Below are 23,407 nucleotides of genomic sequence, written 5' to 3' on the forward strand. Positions count from 1 at the left end.
TTTGATGGCATATTTATAATTATATAAAATCTAAGCAATGAATTATCCAGCAACAGGTTTCAGTGCCAATGCACCACAACCAGTAAACAAAACATGCCGACTTCGGTCACTTTAATATCATGGTGTGTTTTTAACACCACAAAAAATTGTCTATTTCAATCTTGACAAACAGAAAAAACATCCCTCCCTCCCTTATAGGCCTACCAGTACCGAAGGCTTGTCTTGGCAATCTCTGAATGTCATTCAACTTTTTGGTGTTTTGTTACAGATGTCTCTTTCCATTTGTCAAATTTCCACTGCACAGTTTGGATTGATTGCGCTGCACAGTTCGGATTGATTGATTTTATTTGTCAGTTTAAAAAAAAAATGGTACAAGTGACCATTGTGGTCACTACATTTGCTGCAGCATATGCTACAGTAATATAAGGACTGCACGTAGATATAATTTATCTCCATCTGATATATTTATCTCCATCTGACTTTCAGGGGTCACCTTATTATTTTCTGTCGCGTGTAGGCTAATGTGCGGTAGCCTATATCATAGGCTACAGTGCCTTGCGAAAGTATTCGGCCCCCTTGAACTTTGCGACCTTTTGCCACATTTCAGGCTTCAAACATAAAGATATAAAACTGTATTTTTTGTGAAGAATCAACAACAAGTGGGACACAATCATGAAGTGGAACGACATTTATTGGATATTTCAAACTTTTTTAACAAATCAAAAACGGAAAAATTGGGCGTGCAAAATTATTCAGCCCCCTTAAGTTAATACTTTGTAGCGCCACATTTTGCTGCGATTACAGCTGTAAGTCGCTTGGGGTATGTCTCTATCAGTTTTGCACATCGAGAGACTGACATCTTTTCCCATTCCTCCTTGCAAAACAGCTCGAGCTCAGTGAGGCTGGATGGAGAGCATTTGTTAACAGCAGTTTTCAGTTCTTTCCACAGATTCTCGATTGGATTCAGGTCTGGACTTTGACTTGGCCATTCTAACACCTGGATATGTTTATTTTTGAACCATTCCATTGTAGATTTTGCTTTATGTTTTGGATCATTGTCTTGTTGGAAGACAAATCTCCGTCCCAGTCTCAGGTCTTTTGCAGACTCCATCAGGTTTTCTTCCAGAATGGTCCTGTATTTGGCTCCATCCATCTTCCCATCAATTTGAACCATCTTCCCTGTCCCTGCTGAAGAAAAGCAGGCCCAAACCATGATGCTTCCACCACCATGTTTGGCAGTGGGGATGGTGTGTTCAGCTGTGTTGCTTTATGCCAAACATAACGTTTTTCATTGTTGCCAAAAAGTTCAATTTTGGTTTCATCTGACCAGAGCACCTTCTTCCACATGTTTGGTGTGTCTCCCAGGTGGCTTGTGGCAAACTTTAAACGACACTTTTTATGGATATCTTTAAGAAATGGCTTTCTTCTTGCCACTCTTCCATAAAGGCCAGATTTGTGCAATATACGACTGATTGTTGTCCTATGGACAGAGTCTCCCACCTCAGCTGTAGATCTCTGCAGTTCATCCAGAGTGATCATGGGCCTCTTGGCTGCATCTCTGATCAGTCTTCTCCTTGTATGAGCTGAAAGTTTAGAGGGACGGCCAGGTCTTGGTAGATTTGCAGTGGTCTGATACTCCTTCCATTTCAATATTATCGCTTGCACAGTGCTCCTTGGGATGTTTAAAGCTTGGGAAATCTTTTTGTATCCAAATCCGGCTTTAAACTTCTTCACAACAGTATCTCGGACCTGCCTGGTGTGTTCCTTGTTCTTCATGATGCTCTCTGCACTTTTAACGGACCTCTGAGACTATCACAGTGCAGGTGCATTTATACGGAGACTTGATTACACACAGGTGGATTGTATTTATCATCATTAGTCATTTAGGTCAACATTGGATCATTCAGAAATCCTCACTGAACTTCTGGAGAGAGTATGCTGCACTGAAAGTAAAGGGGCTGAATAATTTTGCACGCCCAATTTTTCAGTTTTTGATTTATTAAGAAAGTTTGAAATATCCAATAAATGTCGTTCCACTTCATGATTGTGTCCCACTTGTTGTTGATTCTTCATGTTTGAAGCCTGAAATGTGGCAAAAGGTCGCAAAGTTCAAGGGGGCCGAATACTTTCGCAAGGCACTGTATGTATTGAATAACGGCACAATAATTTGGGGGTTTTGGTGCATGGGCTCATAAAATATCTTTAATGTAGGGCTCATATGATGTCTTGTCTGTTTCCCACCCCCATTTTGTCCCATAGTAGTTGAGCGTCCCTTTAGAAGTGTGGGCAGAGTAGAGCAGCGCCCAGTGGTATGTATTCATGGATGCCAGGGGAAGCCAAGCCTCCCCAGAAAAAAACATACAAAATCATTTATCTTTTGTCTTTCTGTGTTTCATACATTTCTTTCAATTCGCAAGAGGCTGAATGTCTCTCACAGAAGAAAGCATCCGAGCGATTGAAACAGTCCCCCTCTATCTCAGTATATGTAGCGTATCTATCTATCTGATGCTGTCTGGTCAGAATGAGTATGACATTGTTGCCGCCAGTAGCTTTGAATGCAAGGGAAGCCAGCAAGCATTTGCCCTCTTTTGATAAAAATATATAAAAAGACAAAGTCATAGACCATTTAGGCAACATGTAAGAGGAGGATGGCATTGGTGTTTCTCTACAAGTAGGGTGAGTCAATATGCTTTTTTTACTTGCACACACACACACACACACACACACACACACACACACACACACACACACACACACACACACACTTACACACACACACACACACACACACATACACTTACACACACACACATACACATTAGTAGCAAGGACAGCCACATCATATTAAGTTTACATTGATTGGACAAAATAATTGTTGGTATCTTTTAGTTGAGGCTAAGCACAGGTGATTAGTTGAAGTTGAAATGCTGCTGGAATAGTGGGGGCAGCTCCTGTTTTCTTTGTTTGTTACATGAAATATGTTTTGTGGACTTCACTGAATAGATGTTGCTCTCCACTTTTGTAAAGAAACAAAATGTGTGGTTAAAATTATTCTGCCACTGTCTTCTTACTGGCTCGGTTTTAGGCCTGTATATCAGGGTGTCAATTCATATGCCTTAACAGGTTATAATACAGTTTTATGGCTATATTTGCACACTCACACACAGCAGCATGTACACACACACACACACACACACACACACACACACACACACACACACACACACACTATGGTCAGTCATCAGAGAGGATACTACACGTTATATTTTTGGATTTGTGGGATAAAACCAAAATGGTTCCCACATGTCAGTCACTTTAGTCTCAACCTAATAACATCCTGGCTTCCTCCTCAGAGTTGATTAATATGGTGACGGTTTAGAGATAGGAGGTTTTGATAAAGAAATCTGATTAACAGAGGTACTGTTTTGGTATATTGGTTTTATTGAAGAAATCTAATCAAACATGACAAGAAATTTATTATTTTGCAAATGCAGCATGGGAATAGCTTTTTAAAATGAAAAACTCAGTGCCCCCCTATACAACAAAAATATAAATGTCACAGTCCACTAAATATTTTAAAGGCACTATGAAGGGAAGTAAGATGCTCTGCACCAACAATGCATAGTCACTAGTTTTTCGTTACCTGGATGTGTCCCAAATGTCTCCCTATTTCCTATATAGTGCATTACTTTTCATCAGAGCACCATGGACCGTGGTCAAAAGTAGTACAATAGGGAATAAGGTGCCATTGGGATGCAGACCCAGATAGCATACCTTATTCTCCCTAAAAAAAATGTAGAACGATTCACAGACACGTATTGTACACACATCTGCAATGCATATTAGGAATATGACTACTGCATATATTTCATGCTAAAACAAATACAAGAACTCAGGTGTATATAAAATACATACGTGTGCACTTGAGATAATATATGCATTGCTGCCGGAAGTTGTTTGTTGGTGGGGGTGCTGTGATTTTTTGTTGGGGGAAGGTTATAGATGGCTATATCAGTCCGCTAATACAGGACTAGTAAAGGCCCAGTGGACTACTTTTGTGAAAATGTTAATTATTCTAATTTTTTTGTTAAACAATTTTTGTTTTTATTATTCTTTTTCAGGGAATGCTGCAGCACCCTTAGCAACCCTGCTTCCCACGGGTATGAATACATGCACATGTACGCTTACTGTGCATTGCAGTGTGCACTTACAGTGCCTGCTCATAAAAATGTGTTCACGAGCAGATATACACACGTGCTGGACACACATGCTCTGACTCGGCATGCTCAGTGGCTGCAGCTTGGAGCTGGAGCGGCTGGGATGGGAGGGGGGAGGATAAGAGAGGAGGCGGAGGAAGGAGAACAGCCAGGGTTGGAGTCCCACACAAGGGGAGCTAGCCAGTGGAAAATAAACCATGTTCATTGCAGTGTGCCTCTGTTAGGAGAGTGCTTCTCTCTCTGTGGCTCGCTCCGTTTTTTGACGACTTATAGAGAGCGTGTGTGCAGGCACAGGCCCTTTATGTGCTCTCTGCTCTCTCTGTGCTTTCTCTCTTTTTTCACTTTCTGTTTATCATGACTATTTTGTCAGGAGCTGGTTGAGAGAGACTTGGCAAGAGAGTGGCAGTGCTGGATTTGTGCGAAAGAACAACCGCAGAAAAGAAGTGCATAGAGAAGAGTTTGTTTTGAACTTTTCTGTCTTCCAGCATGAGAAGATGGAAGTCTTTTGAAGAACAAAGAGATAAAGAGGGACTGAAAGATGTACGGCCTTCCAAACAACAAGGTAGGAAGTGCATTTGACATCGCACAGGTTTGTTTCTGTGTGAATGTGTTTGGGGGTGGGGAAGGAGGAGTGGAGACAGACTAATCAAATTTATTCAGAATATTCATTTTTCTGAGACAAGTTTAGAACACTTTGTACAATTGTGACGTGTTCCCAGTGTTCACACGTATAAAGTTGGTATGCTTACTTGTGTACGCACATTTGTATGTTAAGGTGTGTGTGTGTGTTCTCCCAGGGCATGCCTGTGCCTCTTTGTGTTCAGACATCCAGACGTCTCATGCTTACGGAAATAGAGACAAACACACACCACTGTCTCTCCAGTCACTCCACGATGTACTGAGTGAACTCCAGGGAAGAGTGCAGAAACCTTAGTGAAAGAGCTTGGTTGGACAATGTATTTGCCTGCCCTGCCCAGTGAGAGAACACCGGAGTAGTCTTCAATAAACCGTTTTCAAAAGACACACAAAGAAATTCAGTTATCAATAACATTCTACAGTTGATCAATCTTTTATTAACACACTACATGACCAAAAGTATGTGGACATCTGCTCGTTGAACATCTCATTCCAAAATAATTTTCCATTAATCTTGACTTGGTCCCCTCTTTGCTGCTATAACAGCCTCCACTCATCTGGGAAGACTTTCCACTACATGTTGGAACATTGTTACAGGGACTTGCTTGCATTCAGCCACAAGAGCTTTAGTAAGGTTGGGCAATTAGGCCTGGCTAGCAGTTGGCGTTCCAATTCATCCCAAAGGTGTTTAAGCTCAGGGCTCTATGCAGGCCAGTCAATTCTTCCACACCAATCTCGACAAACTATTTCTGTATGGACCTCGCTTTGAGTATGCGGGCATTGTCATGTTGAAACAGGAAAGGGCCTTCCCCAAACTGTTGCCACAAAGTTGGAAACACAGAATCGTCTAGAATGTCATTGTATGCTGTAGTGTTAAGATTTCCCTTTACTGGAACTAAGGGGCCTAGCCTGAACTGTGAAAAACAGCCCCAGACCATTATTCCTTCTCAACCAAACTTTAGAGTTGGAACTATGCATTGGGGCTTGTAGCATTCTCCTGGCATCTGCCAAACCCATATTCGTCCGTTGGACTGCCAGATGGAGAAGCGTGATTCATCACTCCAGACAACACGTTTCCGCTGCTCTTGAGTTCAATTACGGCAAGCTTTACACCACTCCAGCCGACGCCTGGCATTGCGCCTGGTGATCTTGGCCTTGTGTGCGGCTGCTCATCCATGGAAACCCATTTCATGAAGCTCCCAACGAACAGTTCATGTGCTGATATTGCTTCCAGAGGCAATTTGGAACACAGTAGTGAGTGTTGCAACTGAGGACAGACAATTTTTATGCTCTATGTGCTTCAGCACTCTGCGTTCCTGGTCTTTGAGCTTGTGTTGCCTACCACTTTGCGGCCGAGCCGTTGTTGCTCCTAGTCGTTACCATTTCACAATAACAGCACTTACAGTTGACCGGGGCAGCTCTAGCAGGGCAGAAATTTGATGAACTGACTTGTTGGAAAGGTGGCACCCTATGACAGTGCCACGTTGAAAGTCGCTGAGCTCTTCAGTAAGGCATTCTACTGCCAGTGTTTGTCTATGGAGATTGCATGGCTGTGTGTTCGATTTTATACACCTGTCTGCAATGTGGTGGCTGAAATAGCCAACTCCACTAATTTGAACGGGTGTCCACATACTTTTGTATATATAGTGTATATTAAGATGCTATTCGTATGTTCGAATATTGTCTTGATATTTGGCTTTTCATGTCATTATTAATGTGGTGTCTGGGTATTTCACTTAGGTTCAGGGAGTTTATGAACTCCTTCGTCTTTCGTTGTTTGTTTTTAGTCATTGTCAGCCATAAATTATGGTGCAATGATGTGAAATGCTTGTTCTCTTTAAGCTTTTTACTGGTGGTTTAGAACTAATTCATCTCTAATCTAATGTTGAGGAAGTCCCCTGTTTGTTATTAAAATATTATGTTACTGTTATAATCATTTATATTATGATATGAGGTGTAGCTTATAACTGGGATGTTGGACTAGCTAGTGTCACAGGATGATAACTGTAGATGTAGTGTATCAAAAACACAATCAATCAATCAAATATATTTTATAAAGCCCCCTTTACAGAAGTGGTGGTCGCAAAGTGCTTCACAGATACCCAGCCTTAAACCCCAGATCAAGCAATGCAGAGGCAGAAGCACAGTGGCTAAGAAAAAACATGTCTCGTAACACACGAGACATGCGTGTTGTCCTAGTGGGGTGGTGTGCATTCCAAATTGTACATGTTTTTTTTATTACAACATTTGATTAGCAAACTGAATCCCATGGATTAATTGCTGTTTGTGTGTTCACTAATGTTTCCAGTGACTGCTGTTGTACATAAAAAAAACATATGTATATATTTTCGACTGTCATAATGTGTAGCATATTTACACTCTCTGTACCCAACAAGATTGTATATTTCATGACATTGCTAAATGGTGTAGCAGAGGGATTCAAAACACACTTGGTGTCCAAAAGGATATCCTGCAGGGGAACAGACTAAAATAGCCCCCCCCCCCCCCCCCTTCTATTTTTTCAAAGATCTGAGCAAAGATAGGTCCAGCTGGGAAGTATTAACCAACGTGAGTTTCACACAGCCTTTGAACCACATCCCAGTGAACCCATTCACCCTCACAGAACAGGGGGGGGGGGGGCTGAGAGAGAGAGAGACGGCATACATTTGACAAGTAAGAAGAGAAACAGAGAGGGCGACAGAGATAGGGGAAGCGAGAAACAGAATATGTAAAAAAGAAGGGTTGTGTGGGGTGTTGGAAAAGAGCGAGAGATCCAGAGAGAGAAAGAGATAAAGAGGATGAGAGTGAGTGTGAGAGACTGAGAAAAAGAGAGAGAGGAAGGCATGTTTCAGTGCTCTGACTGCATGCCTGACGTTCTTAGTAGCTGACCTCTATGGAAAATAACAACCAAGGTCACCTCGCCATGGGCACTGGCTCTGGATGACTGACCATTGATGTTGCCATGGAAACGCTCAAGTGGAAAAGTCTCAGATCGACTTGACTTGTGTCACTCTGGTGCTTTTAGTGTATCAATAATGTTGTCTAAAAACATAAAAATAACATTGTTTAGCAGTCATTCAAATGTCGCCAACCGACTCAGACTGACTTGACTTGTGTTACTCTGGTGCTGTTGTGCGTCAATAAAGTTATTTATCAGTTAACTGTACAACTGACATGAACACTATTAAACTTACTTGACTTTTGTCACTCTGGTGTTGTTGGGGCTGTTGTGTGTCAAAGTGAATCAGATTGATTGTTCATCACTTACTAGTGTATTTGTTCAATTCAGATGCTCTTACAATTGGGGATGATATCACTACTCTAAAAAGGGAACTACAGTAAACACTATCCTACTGATTAACATGAGTCCATCTCAGCTGTGGATGTGCTCTTCTTATCCCTTTTCTACTCTTTTGGACTGGTGTCTGCACTATCCTCCGTCGTTAAGGAGTGTTTAAGATTGATTTATAAAACATCTATGTAAAAGACTCATTCAAGTTCTGAGTCAAGAGCATAGTGCCTGCCACAGCTGTATTACCGAGAAGAGAAATACAATATCATGGTGTAAAAGATGTCTGCCTACTTTGAATAACAATGGAGTCCTTTGGATTCATTCAATGTTGATCAATTGAAAGGTGTCCACAATCTATTTTCTATGTGGATTGTTTATGTTGATAGGCATCTGTATTTGCCTGTGGAAGGGAGGGTGGAGGTTTTAGTGGAGGGAAAATTTCCACAGACGCCCTGATGTGCCAGAGTAGCAGATTTGGGAGGGGGGGGGGGGGGGTAGTAGCATTAGGGTCAGAAAATCAGGTTACGCCCTTTTGTGTTCTCAAATCCTGCCTCCGGGGTCACTGCCGATGATGACGCATCACAGGGTCAAAGTTTAGAGCAGAGTCAGCCAGAGGTAGTCAGTGGAGATAGACGATGCGAGGCCATGTAGGCATTAAACTGATCCATATTCAGAGCCAGTCGTGACATGTGGCTTAGGTCTGAAAAGGTCATTTGATTTGTGTAGACACAGACCATTTAACAAACGTTTCAGGCCTAATCCGTAAAGAAACAGGTTGAAGGCAACAGTGGCAATGAACGGCTCCATCCCAACCTTCAGCTCTGTGGAAAGAGTATGAGGACTGGAGAGAGGAATTAGACTTCAGAACACAGGTTCAGAGTTAGAATGACTGTCAACCTAATGATACTAATTTACCATTTCAAATCCTTAAGTCTATTGACTCACACGCCAGTAAATCTAAGTAACATGATAAAAACATTCCCAACTAAATCTGTCAGTTTGAGCTAGAGATATCTGTTTTTTTGTTGTTGTTGCATGGGCTGCGTCTCAATCCACCTCCTCTGCCTATATTGGCCTTCCGCATCTGCGGGGGAAAGGGGAAAAGCTACAGCGCTGTTTGTCAGATCAGGAGAAATCGGTTTTCTCATGAAAACGTCTGTAGCGCCTCGATGGAAAGGGGACATTCTCACGAACATGGTGGTGTTCTCAACAAGTGTCAAGGGACTCATCCGAAAGGAACCAGATATCGGTTAAAACAATTATTGGAAGTATGGAGGTAGTGGTATCCCGATATCCCGATATAGGAATATCTTATATCGGATATCTTATATCGGGATATAGGACAGACACTTCAAAACCTCATTCCTTATTATTTAGTTTTGACTGTCTCTTTTGCCATTTATGAATGTGTTTTCAATGCGTTTCTATGGACTATAGTAGTAAAGGACAAATGTTGTATATATTTGTTAAATACTTACAGGGGTTCTAAAATTCTAAATAAAATAGCTCAATGATCCATGGTATGATCATTTATTTTTATTCCATATGCTACTTTACTATAACCTGCCTTTTTAAATAAGCATCACCTTGGGAAAAGCATATATTCTGAGACAAATATATAAAGACGTTGTTAAGTTAAGTGTTGGTCCCATGTTTCATGAGTTGAAATAAAAGATCCCAGAAATGTTCCATGAGCACAAACAACGTATTTCTCTCAAATATTGTGCAATTTTTTAAATTTATATCCCTGTTAGTAAGCATTTCTCTTTTGCCAAGATAATCCATTCACCTGACATGTTTGGCATGTGAAGAAGCTGATTAAACAGCATGATCATTACACAGGTGCAACTTGTGGGGGCAATAAAAGGCTACTCTAAAATGTGCAGTTTTGTCACACAACACAATACCACAGATGTCTCAAGTATTGAAGGGGCGTGCAATTGGCATTCTGACTGTAGGAATGTATACCAGATCTGTTGCCAGATCATTTTATGTTAATTTCTCTACCAATGTCATTTCAGAGAATTTGGCAGTACATCTAACCAGTCTCATGCCAGCCCAGGACCTCCACATCCGGCTTCTTCACCTGCGGGATCATCTGAGACCAGCCACTCAGACAGCTGATGAAACTGTACGTTTGCAAAACCAAATAATTTCTGCACAACCTGTCATAAACCGTCTCAGGGAAGCTCATCTGCGAGCTCGTCATCCTTACCAGGGTCTTGACCTGACTGCAATTCGGTGTCGTAACCGACTTCAGTGGGAAATGCTCACGTTCGATGGCCACTGGCACGCTGGAGAAGTCTGCTCTTCACGGATGAATTCCAGTTTCAACTGTACTGGGCAAATGGTAGTGGATGGCATCGTGTGGACGAGCGGTTTGCTGATGTCAATGTTGTGAACAGATTGCCCCATGGCGGCGGTGGGGTTATGTTATGGGCAGGCATAAGATACAGACAACGAATACAATTGCATTTTATTGATGGCAATTTGAATGCACAGAGATACCGTAACGATATCCTGATGCCCATTGACATGCCATTCATCTGCTACCATCACTTCATGTTTCAGCATGATAATGCACAGCCCCATGTCGCAATGATCTGTACACAATTCCTTGTAAGCTAAAAATGTCCCAGTTTTTCCATGGTCTGCATACTCACCAGACATGTCCCCCATTGAGCATGTTTGGGAAGTTCTGGACTGACTTGTAGGACAGCGTTTATCAATTCCTGCCAATATCCAACAATTTCGCACAGCCATTGAAGTACAGTAGGACAACATTCCACAGGCCACAATCAACAGCCTGATCAATGCAAAGGAGGCCTGATGCAAATGGTGGTCACACCTGGTACTGACTGGTTTTATGATCCACGTCCCTACCTTTGTTTTTAAGGTATCTGTGACAATACGGATGCATATCCGTATTCCCACTTATGTGAAATCCATAGATTAGGGCCTAATTAATGAATTTAAATGGACTGATTTCCTTATATGAACTGTAACTCAGTGAAGTCTTTGACATTTTTGCATGTTACGTTTATATTTCTGTTCAGTTTAGATGAGTGGAACTTTAATACAAGAAGAGCATAATACCCTTTTAAAATGGAGAACGTTGAATAAATTGAGTGGCACATCAGTCCAACCAAAAGCTTTTTCTGATCAGAGGCTGGAGGGGAGGGATCAAAAGGATAGATTCAAACTGTAGTAAACAAGTGACTGTTAGTCAGGACAACAGTTCAAATGGTTATAAACTCTGCTGAAATGCACTTTGAGTTCTGTCAGCTCCTCTCTTTCCATTTTTCTCTGTCTTCTCTCCCCTTCTCTCCTATCTTCTCTGCTGCTTCCCTTTTTCCCTTTTTCCTTATAATGATCTCACTGCCTCCTCTTTTTTATGGGGAGAGAAAGTCAAGTTTCACGCCTGAAGCACTCATCCGCTGACAGCATCAGCCAACTGTGGTAGGATACACACGGTAGATGAGAGTATTTGTTAATGCTAGTGAAGATAGCTAATCCTCTTCATACAGTACATGTGGTTTTATGACCCATCCGGGATAGTTCAATACCGCATGCATGTGTACACAGCGGGGAGTGAATGCGCAAATCATCTGTGTGTGTTTGTGTGGGTGTGAGAATACAGAGTGCTTGTCCTGTGTGTGTGTGTGCATGTGTGCCAGACAGTGTGTGAGTGGGTTTATAGGGGACTGATCCAGTCCTTTATGGAGCAGCAGTGTGCGTGTGCTGCTGTCAGGGCTGTAGCCGTGGGCAGAATAGAGAAGGCTGGTCTGAACCTGCAGGCTGGGATTTTGTTAGGTAGGGTAAGCCAGCCCCTCATAAAAGCAACAACTCTAATAAACTAACCCCTGCTGGACCACACGCCCGTAGTCACTAGTAAAATATGGCCTCTCGGGCCCCTTCACTCCCTGGCCCCTTCGCTCCCTGGCCCCTTTGCTCCCTGGCCTCTCTCTCTGGCCCTTTCACCACCTGGCCCCTTCTCTCCCTTGCCCATTCTCTCCCTGGCCCCTTCTCTCTCTGGCCCCTTCTCCCTTGGCCTCTATTCTCCCTTTCTTCTCTTCCCACTCTTTCCATCCTCTCTCCCTACCCTACAGGACCTTTCTTCCCTGCCTTTCCTTTCTAAATGTGTTCTCTCACATACCCATTATTTTTCTCAACCTTCTTTCTATCTCTCTCTTTCTCTTGCTTACCCTTTTTCCATCTCTCTTAATTTGTTCTAATTTCATTTCCACAGTCAGTCCCCCTTCCCACTGTTTCTCTCCTCCTCTCACTCTGCTATAGGGGTGTTTAAAAACACAGGCAAAGAAATAGAAAGACCAATTCTCAGATTGGTCTGCTTCCAAAATGGCACCATATTCCCTACATAGTGCACTACTTTTGACTAGATACTTATGGGCCCGGTAAAAAGTAGTGCACTACATAGGGAAGGGGTTCTTAAACCTTTTCAGCCTGGGACCCAAATATGAAATTCTTTGTATTCCTGGGATCCAAGCTTAGGAAAATATGCAACTATATGTAAATATCGGTACAGTGCCTTGCGAAAGTATTCGGCCCCCTTGAACTTTGCGACCTTTTGCCACATTTCAGGCTTCAAACATAAAGATATAAAACTGTATTTTTTTGTGAAGAATCAACAACAAGTGGGACACAATCACGAAGTGGAACAACATTTATTGGATATTTCAAACTTTTTTAACAAATCAAAAACTGAAAAATTGGGCGTGCAAAATTATTCAGCCCCTTTACTTTCAGTGCAGCAAACTCTCTCCAGAAGTTCAGTGAGGATCTCTGAATGATCCAATGTTGAACTAAATGACTAATGATGATAAATACAATCCACCTGTGTGTAATCAAGTCTCCGTATAAATGCACCTGCACTGTGATAGTCTCAGAGGTCCGTCAAAAGCGCAGAGAGCATCATGAAGAACAAGGTACACACCAGGCAGGTCCGAGATACTGTTGTGAAGAAGTTTAAAGCCGGATTTGGATACAAAAAGATTTCCCAAGCTTTAACCATCCCAAGGAGCACTGTGCAAGCGATAATATTGAAATGGAAGGAGTATCAGACCACTGCAAATCTACCAAGACCTGCCGTCCCTCTAAACTTTCAGCTCATACAAGGAGAAGACTGATCAGAGATGCAGCCAAGAGGCCCATGATCACTCTGGATGAACTGCAGAGATCTACAGCTGAGGTGGGAGACTCTGTCCATAGGACAACAATCAGTCGTATATTGCACAAATCTGGCCTTTATCGAAGAGTGGCAAGAAGAAAGCCATTTCTTAAAGATATCCATAAAAAGTGTCGTTTAAACTTTGCCACAAGCCACCTGGGAGACACACCAAACATGTGGAAGAAGGTGCTCTGGTCAGATGAAACCAAAATTGAACTTTTTGGCAACAATGCAAAACGTTATGTTCGGCGTAAAAGCAACACAGCTGAACACACCATCCCCACTGTCAAACATGGTGGGTGCAGCATCATGGTTTGGGCCTGCTTTTCTTCAGCAGGGACAGGGAAGATGGTTCAAATTGATGGGAAGATGGATGGAGCCAAATACAGGACCATTCTGAAAGAAAACCTTATGGAGTCTGCAAAAGACCTGAGACTGGGACGGAGATTTGTCTTCCAACAAGACAATGATCCAAAACATAAAGCAAAATCTACAATGGAATGGTTCAAAAATAAACATATCCAGGTGTTAGAATGGCCAAGTCAAAGTCCAGACCTGAATCCAATCGAGAATCTGTGGAAAGAACTGAAAACTGCTGTTCACAAATGCTCTCCATCCAACCTCACTGAACTCGAGCTGTTTTGCAAGGAGGAATGGGAAAAAATTTCAGTCTCTCAATGTGCAAAACTGATAGAGACATACCCCAAGCGACTTACAGCTGTAATCGCAGCAAAAGGTGGCGCTACAAAGTATTAACTTAAGGGGGCTGAATAATTTTGCACGCCCAATTTTTCAGTTTTTAATTTGTTAAAAAAGTTTGAAATATCCAATAAATGTCGTTCCACTTCATGATTGTGTCCCACTTGTTGTTGATTCTTCACAAAAAAATACAGTTTTATATCTTTATGTTTGAAGCCTGAAATGTGGCAAAAGGTCGCAAAGTTCAAGGGGGCCGAATACTTTCGTAAGGCACTGTACATGTCATTGCCCGTATGCCTAAAACAAATGTAATATAGACAAAAATAAATTACAATTCAATGAAATACCCATATACATATCTATTCATGTTTATTTTTCCCCATTAAAACACTCTTACATATCTGTCTAGGTTAGAACTGTTGCTGTTCAAATACAATAAATAATTTTAATTCTGAACTGGAATAAACTGATTTGATCACATCACACAAATGTATAACAGAACACACACACACCGTCATAATGAGAGATGTGTGGCTGGTTGAAGTTTTCAACAAGCATGTCTATTCTGGGTTCAGTTTTTGACAGTGTAACACTGAGGTCATGCTCAGCATTGAGACTGTTTTTGTACTTGTTTTTTTAGTTTGTCAGAGTTGAGAACCCTGACTCGCATAGGTATGTGGTGCCAAACTGGATCAGAACATCTACTGCTTTCTCAGTCAGGCAGGAGACCGCTTCCTGCTGTAGATGAGCAACCCAGAACTGTGTGTTTGACTCAAAAAGCATCTTGCTTCAATCAGTTTATTCCAGTTCAGAAAAAAAAATTGTAATTGTATTTTAACAGCAACAGTTCCAACCTAAACTTTTTTTCAACAATCATTTCATTTCATCTTCATCTCTACTATTGTTTAGGATTGCACAAAAGTAGCGAGCTAGCTTGCTTTGGCTAACGTTAGCTATTAGCTGTGTACAAGGCCATGGGATTGTTTGAAAGAGAAACTCACATCTACCACTGAGAGATAGTACTCCCTTATTTCTGCTTTTAATCTTTGTTAACAAATGACAACAATGCCTTGCTAGCTGACTTACTTTTCCACTGTCGAAGCACCGATTCCTGAAGCACTCTGCCCTGTTCTGAACAAACTCCTTGGGTTTACCATCATGCTGTGTATGTTTGGTCAGGAGGTGTCGTTATATACATTTTTTTTTTACATTTTGAGAGAGTTAATATTAAGTACTTCCTGGTACAAAACACATTGTGGGTGCTCCTCGTTATTATTCAAAGTTTGTATGAAAGAGAGAGAAACTCATCACTGTATTTGTGTTTCATGACCATTGAGCCAGTCAGAACTCAGTCAGTGGCTAGCATTTGATGACAGAGGTGAGTGATGACGACTGGTAATTACAAGTCAGTGGTTGAAAGCGCATCATCTGCTGCTGAACGACGGCGCTGCAGCGGGTGGGTCATGGAGTGATCAAGAAAACTGCAGAAAAGAAATCTGGTAAATTGCGAAGCACACAGGCATATTCCTCTCCCACTTGCCAAACTGAGCATAGACCGCTGCTAAGCAGAGAGCGCACTGAACAGAGAGCGCAGTTGTACCTGGCCAAATCAATTCCGGTAATAAATTAAATACTTATACATTTGCCCTGACACGTCACGACCCACCATTAACATGTCTGTCGCGACCCGTACCTTAATCAAACCAAATGAAGTGTTATTGATCACATACACATGTTTACCTTAAGTCATTGTGTAGCGAAGTGTAGCGATTTGCTTGTACGGTGAAGTAATATCTAACAATTCACAACAATGCACACAATACACACAAACCTAAAAGTAAAAGAATGGAATTAAAGAATATAGAAATAATAGGATGAGCAATGTTGAAGTGGTATGGACTAAAATTCAGCAGAATAGAATACAGTATATACATATGAGATGAGTAAAGCAAAAATATGTAAACATTATTAAAGTGACTAGTGTTCCATTATTAAAGTGGCCATTGATTTCAAGTCTATGTGTATAGGGCAGCAGCCACTAAGGTGCAGGGTTATATAACCGGGTGGAAGCTGCCTAGTGATGGCTATTTAACAGTCTGATGGCCTTGAGATAGAAGCTGTTTTTCAGTCTCTCGGTTCGAGCTATGATGCACCTGTGCTGACCTCGCCTTCTGGCTGATGGGCGGATGAACAGGCAGTGGCTCGGTTGGTTGTTGTCCTTGATGATCTTTTTGGCCTTCCTGTGACATCTGGTGTTGCAGGTGTCCTGGAGGGCAGGTAGTTGGCCCCCCGGTGATGCGTTGGTGCAACTTCTGGAGAGCCTGTGCATCTGTAAAAGTTTGTGAGGGTTGTAGGTGTCAAGCCAATCTTCACCACACTGTTTGTGTTGGTGGACCATTTCAGATTGTAGGTGATGTGTACGCCAAGGAACTTGAAGCTTTCTACCTACGCCACTACTGTCCTGTCGATGTGGATAGGGGTGTGCTCCGTCTGCTGTTTCCTGAAGTTCACGATCAGCTCCTTGTGTTGTCGACATTTAGTGAGAGGTTGTTTTCCTGGAACCACACTCCCATGGCCCTCACCTCCTCCCTGTAGGTTGTCTCATCATTGTTGGTAATCAGGACTACTACTTTTGTGCCGTCTGCGAACTTGACGATTGATTTAGAGGCGTGCATGGCCACGCAGTCATCGGTGAACAGGGAGTACAGGAGGGGGCTGAGCACGCACCCTTGTGTGGCCCCTGTGTTGAGGATCAGCGAAGTGGAGATGTTGGTTCCTGGGGGCGGCCCATCAGAAAGTCCAGGACCCAGTTGCACAGGGCTGGGTTCAGAACCGGGGCCTGAGTTTAATGATGAGCTTGGAGGGTACTATGGTGTTGAATGCTGGGCTATGGTCAATTAACAGCATTCTTACATAGATATTCCTCTTGTCCAGATGGGATAGGTCAGTCTGATGGCGATTGCATCATCTCTGGATCTATTGGTGCGGTAAGCAAATTGAAGTGGGTCTACAGTGTCAGGTAAGGTAGAGGTAGAGGTGACATGATCCTTAACTAGCCTTTCAAAGCACTTCATGATGACAGAAGTGAGTGCTACGGGGCGATAGTCATTTAGTTCAGTTACTTTTTGGGTACAGGAACAATGGTGGACATCTTGAAGCAAGTGGGAACATCAGACTGGGATAGAGAGAGATTGAATATGTCCGTAAACACTCCACCCAGCTGGTCTGCACATGCTCTGAGGATGCGGTTATGGATGCCGTCTGGGCCTGCAGTCTTGCGAGGGTTAACATGCTTAAATGTCTTACTCACGTCAGCCACGGAGAAGGAGAGCCCACAGTCCTTGGTAGCAGGCCACGTTGGTGGCACTGTGATATCCTCAAAGCGGTCAAAGAACGTGTTTAGCTTGTTGGTGTCCGCGACGTGGCTGGTTTTCCCTTTGTAGTCTGTGATTGTCTGTTGACCCTGCCACATACTTCTCGTGTCTGCGTCGTTGAATTGTGACTCTACTTTATCTCTATACTGATATTTTTCCCGTTTGATTGCCTTATGAAGGGAATAACTACACTGTTTCTATTCGGCCATATTCCCAGTCACCTTGCCCTAGTTAAATGCGGTGGTTCGCGCTTTCAGTTTTGCAGGAATGCTGCCATCTATCCACGGATTCTGGTTAGGGTAGAATTTAATAGTCACGTCTTCTATACACTTCCTGATAAACTCAGTCACTGCATCCGTGTATTTGGCGATGTTATTCTCAGAGGCTGCCCGGAACATATCCCAGTCCATGTGATCAAAACAATCTTTATGCGTGGATTCCGATTGGTCAGACAGGCGTTGAATAGTCCTTAGCACTGGTACTTCCTGTTTGAGAGTCTGCCTATAGGAAGGGAGGAACAAAATGGAGTTGTGATCAGGGAGGGCGGGGCAGGGCCTTGAAAGCATTTCGAAAAGCTGAGTAGCAGTGGTCTAATGTTTTCTCAGAGCCAGTGCTACAGTCAATGTGTTGGCAGAACTTTTTCAAGAAATGTCCTAAAATCCCCAGCTACAATAAATGCAGCCTCCAGATATGTGGTTTCCAGTTTGCATAAAGTCCAGTGAAGTTCTTTGAGGGCCATCTTTGTATCGGCTTGAGGGGGAATATACACGGCTGTGACTATAACCAAAGAGAATTTTCTTGACAGGTAATAAGTTCGGCATTTGATTGTGAGGTATTCTATGTCGGATGAAAAAAAGGACTTGAGTTTCTGTATGCTATCACAATCAAACCATGAGTAGTCAATCATGAAACATACAACCCTGCCATTCTTTTCCCCGGAGAGTTCTTTATCCCTGTTTGCGCGATGTACTGAGATTCTCACCCTGAGCTCGTCTACTTTATTGTGCAGAGACTGAACATTAGCGAGTAATATACTTGGAAGTGGTGGATAGTGTGTGCACCTCCTGAGTCAGACTAGAAGTCGACTCCAAATACCTCTTCTCCGTCTGCAGTGTTTTGAATCAGCCTCTGGAATCAGTTCAATTGCCCTGGGGGGTACGAACAAAGGATCCAATTCGGGAACGTTGTATTCCCGGTTGTAATGCTGGTGGGTTACCGCTGCTCTGATATCCAAAAGTTATTTCTGGCTGTATGTAATAACACAAAACATTTCCTCTGTTAATAATGTAAGAAATAACACAAAAAAAATAGAGGAAAGAGGAAACAGACAGAAACCAGACTATTGTTGAGGCCTTTTTTTGTTCCCTATGGTGTGCCCTACTTTTAACAGGGCCCATAGGGTTCTTAGGGCTCCGGTCAAAATTAGTGCACTTTATAGGAATAGGGTGCCATTTTGGACTGACTGTTTCAAGTCAACCTTTTAGAATGGCCGTCTCTATGCTCCGTCTCAGTGCATGTGCTGCTTGATTCAGATCAGACCCAGCCATGGTAACTGGCCGTTGTAATTGCGAAACTGCAAACTAACTGCAATAGCAGCACACTCTCCACACTCCCTAACAGGTCTGTTAATGTTTTGCCAGAGTGTGTGTGTGCACGCTCACGTGTGTGAGTGAGACAGAGAGCAGAGCAGAGAGAGATTCCCCTCCAACAGGGCCTCATGGTGGTGTCAGCCTCAGGAACCTGGTGAGCAGTTCTAAGAACTCTGCCTATTGACCAGAGTAAAGGACCAAAATAAGCAAGATCGTGGCTACTGATACAGAGTTTTTGCCCAAGCCCCGCCCCCACTCGCACCTCCGGAAACCTCTTTCTTAAAGCTAAGGATCCAGATAACATTCTGGCAATGTGTTATTTTACACACACATTTGTTTTTCTAAAATAGCTGCTGCTCACACTCCCCTTCCCTTCATGTTTCGCTCCCCAGGTATCAACATGTGGCGGCTGCTCGCCAGGTGACACACGTGACACAGTTGTCATGTGGATGAAGGGAGGGAGGGAGGGAAAAGAGAGAATTAGAGACAGGGGGTGAGGATAAAGAGAGAGCAAGAGAGAGCGAGAGGTGCAGGGTTGGGGAAGGGAAACAAGCATACAGATATAGAACTACTGAACCGGTTGGGTCTCCTTCCTGCCAACTGTGCCGCTCTACATCGGCAGAGGGTCTCACACCACCCGGGCTCTGTTTGGCCCCTGAGGTACATAAAGGGATAGTTTGAGATTCTGGCAATGAGGCCCTTTAACTATAAGTGAAATGAATGTATTGTGTTAGAGGTTTCATGATGTTTGCATCTAAACCAAAGTGGATAATTCTATGATTGTTCTATACTTCAGTTGGGGTCTCTATAAGCTTCAATATGAGGTTCTAAACTTAGCATGAATGTGCATCCTTGTAGCTGTGTGGGCTAATATAGTCAAAATGTTTGCTTTGGGTAAGTTGAGCCAATGGTTTGAGCCAATTGTACATTTAGCAAATTGAAGTGTTTTTTTCCCAGGCGTAATGCAAAGCATTATCGCTGGGACATGAGGTAACAACAGGGCCTGGCCAATGTTAAAAGTTTTTTTTTAAGTACAAAGTGTTGGTTAGGTTTTAAGCCTATATTATAAGATGTTTGAATTTATTAAAAGACAAAAAAGCGATTTGGATTGTGCTGCATTTTGTTTGGGAAATAAATATAGAAGAAGAAGGCACTGCGTGCCGAAATATTGTTTGCTATACCCATTAAATGTTATGGAGCCTAATTCGTGTGCATCTCTATTTATTTTTTGAGAAATATAGATAGACATGGTTTTAAAAAGGTAGTGGTAATATTTAATTCAGTGAAAGTCAGTATGGCTGTTTGCTCTCAGGTTAGAATGAAAGGCGGCCAGTGTGTGGGAGAGAAAATATTTGTATAGTTCAAAAAGTACTCACACTCAAAACTATGAAAATGAACAACACAATATTTCATTCATTGTGTAGGCAGCTTAACTTACGTTGTTGCGCAACTCAACTTACCCCACACCCAGGGGTACGTTTTGCCAAGAGACCTCTTTTTTTGGACAAGCTATGTTTTCAAAACTGTCATGTTTACATGAATTCTGATTATTTCCAGGGATACACAACATATTGAAATAGTTGTACATGTCTTTGTTAGAAAGAATACTTTATTTCCCTTGAGGGAGGAAGGAAGTTGCTGACTAGCGTTAGCGCAATTGCTAACTAGCGTGGGGATGGGGAGATTTGTTTTTTGGTTAAAAAAAAGACAGTAAAATTACTAGGAATTCAGCTAAAAATTACTTTAATTTAGGAAATCTATTCCCAAGTATTCCCATGAAAAAATTGACACATACGATCATGTCTCAATGTAATCAAGGTATGAAATTATTATTATTTGAAAATAACTGTGGTCAATTTGCAGTTATTTGTGGTCAATTGACTGTGGTCAATGATTATAATTGTGTTCCGGCCCACCAACCATCCTCTTTGACAAACATCGGCGTCTGCACTGTTTGACATGACTGTAAGTTAGCCGTATTTGGCTAGCTAGCAAGCAAGGGATAATAATGGCAATGGAACATTTCGAACAAACGGCTAGGTCACATCGATAGGTGCAGAACAAAAATCCTGAACGACTGGGTCGTGATTCTGGCAACTGAACCGACTTAAATGTACTGTTTCTTGAGCAAAACAAAGGAGTTCTGTTCTAGCGCCTTCACTTTTCTTAGAAGTTGCTGTTAGTTTTCAACACTGAAAAAGTCTATCCTGGCTCACTTTGCATTGAGTAGCAGTCCAACACAGGTTAAAATATGCTTACAGGCTGTAGAAGCAGGCAGGCAGGCCTGTGTTCAGTTTGAGGAACAGCTTTTTTATGTTTGGAGATGAATGAAGCAAGTCCATCTTGTCTGACAGACAGGCAAGGTCCCCATCCATCTCCCCTGTACCTCGTGACCTATTGGGCATCAATGATGAGACAAAATCATCTTCATCAGATGAGTCCTGCCTCTGTTGCTCTGTCTTGTCCTATGTCATTGTGTCAAGACGATGCTAATGGTAGGCCAAACCTGTATAGTGGCAAATACTGCTTTATGTGGCAACTTACTTCATCATATCGCTGACAGTACAATAGCCCAAACAGACCCATACTTGTTATTCTCAGATACCGAGACTGAAGTGTGTCAGATGTTCTCAGACCTAAAAAGATGTCTAATGAATCCATGTCTTGCTGTACATATTGTGTAGACTCAAACAGTTACACGCACAGTAATATTCACAGTTAGACTTATTGAATCTCTGGCTTTTAGATGAACAATATACTAATTTACACAGGTAAAGTACATGTATATGTCATAACCAAGCAAGCTAATGTTAGCTAGCTAGATAACTCACTTCCTGACCTTAACCTCATTTCACTGATAGAACAATGAGCCAGATATTTCACTGGATGAATAAATGTGAAGCTTCCAGTTGGCGTTTTCACTCACTACTAAATACAGTATGCTGATGAGAAGAAGCCCAGTGGCTGGCAGTGGAAGTGAGTGGATTTTGCCCTCCATTCTGCACATTTTCCCTTTCGATTAAACATTTTATCTCAATAGAGTTTTCTTTTCCCAAAACTATAATCTTTAACAAAAATAGTGGACTACTACATTTTTTTTGTAGGCTTCCACCTCCGACCTGGGTAAGCAAAGCATGCATTGCATCGCCTCTCCTGTGCTTGAAGGAGAACTGGTCAGTCTCCTCCGTTTCCAATGTTTTCACACACACCGCTTTGATAAAAATGTTTCCTCTCTTTCACGATACGTCTCGAACTAAAGTTATTTTTGCCTTTTAAAAGTCTTCCAACTATTATCATTCAGTTTGTATGCACAGCTTGATGTGATTGGCCTGGACTGATGCAATGCTTGAAATTTGATTTGATTGGTCACTGACTAAACAATGATGAGCAGTTTTTTTCTGGCTCCGAGGGGCTCTCGCAAACTTTCCATGCCCTCATGATATACTATTATGGATAGCCTACTGAATTGTACTCTGTTAACGGATGGTTTTAAAAAAGGCAGCAAAGTACAATAGTTCGTTCAAAACATACTTAAGTAAAATGACTGGCATTACTCAGAAAAGCTACTCAATTACAGTAACAAGAGTATTTGTAATTTGTTACTTCCACCTGAGTATTGTATTTGTTTACTTTCATATACAGTTCCCTTGATTGAGCTTACGTGGCACCAATACCCTCATTGTATTACACCAAACAGATACTTTTATCCAAAGTGAGTGAGTGCAGTGAGTGCATACATTTTCATTGTGTGTTTCTGCTTACATCTCTTTGACACAAAAGCCCATCCTTCTGTATAGTACATTTTTATTTATCTGATACTTCAGCCATATTCTTTCATACTCAGCCATACTGTCATTGTTCCCCACTGTCATCAAGTATAGACCACACAGGACAAAACACTGGACAAATTAGGTGTTTGTGAAACAAGAGATCATAACTACCTGACAGTGAGGAGAGACAAAGGGAAAGGGAGAGGAGAGGTTGGAGAGGGGAATAATGAGGGGGTAGCGAGAGAGATGGGGAGAAAGAGAGAGATGGGGTGAGAGAAAGAGATTGCGAGAAAAAACAGGGATGATAGACAGGTGGATGGCGCTTTTGTTGTAGAGATTTTGCTGTATACTTTGTTCAATAGAAGGACTGTGGGTACTAGAGAGCCAACTTGCAGTTCCACTCAGGGATGTGCTGTGGTTATTATAGAATATATTATATGATAACAGTTTGATATTAATATCTATCCTTCGCTCTCTGTCTCACTCTTTATCAATTGTTTGTTTGTCTGTTTGTCAGGTAATGGTCCGATTTGAACCTGGTCCGAAAATCTGTTTGCACCCTTGTCATGCCAAACCTATCATATTATCTATCAGCAATCTTCCTCTCTCTCCAGCCCCTTTATGTCATCAGTCAGTCAATCA

The 23,407-nt window shown here is 42.1% G+C and overlaps 1 long non-coding RNA gene across 1 annotated transcript in view; it reads left to right on the plus strand.

The window, feature by feature from the left end:
- Positions 1-4,361: 4,361 nt before the first annotated feature.
- Positions 4,362-23,407, plus strand: part of LOC110534237 — a 110,933-nt gene continuing 91,887 nt past the window's right edge. The window contains exon 1 of the long non-coding RNA XR_002475102.2: positions 4,362-4,779. This is a non-coding gene — a long non-coding RNA (uncharacterized LOC110534237). The remainder of the gene's footprint in view (positions 4,780-23,407) is intronic.

The sequence above is a fragment of the Oncorhynchus mykiss genome, chromosome 10 (assembly GCF_013265735.2).
Source record: "Oncorhynchus mykiss isolate Arlee chromosome 10, USDA_OmykA_1.1, whole genome shotgun sequence".
Classification (NCBI taxonomy): Eukaryota; Metazoa; Chordata; class Actinopteri; order Salmoniformes; family Salmonidae; genus Oncorhynchus; species Oncorhynchus mykiss.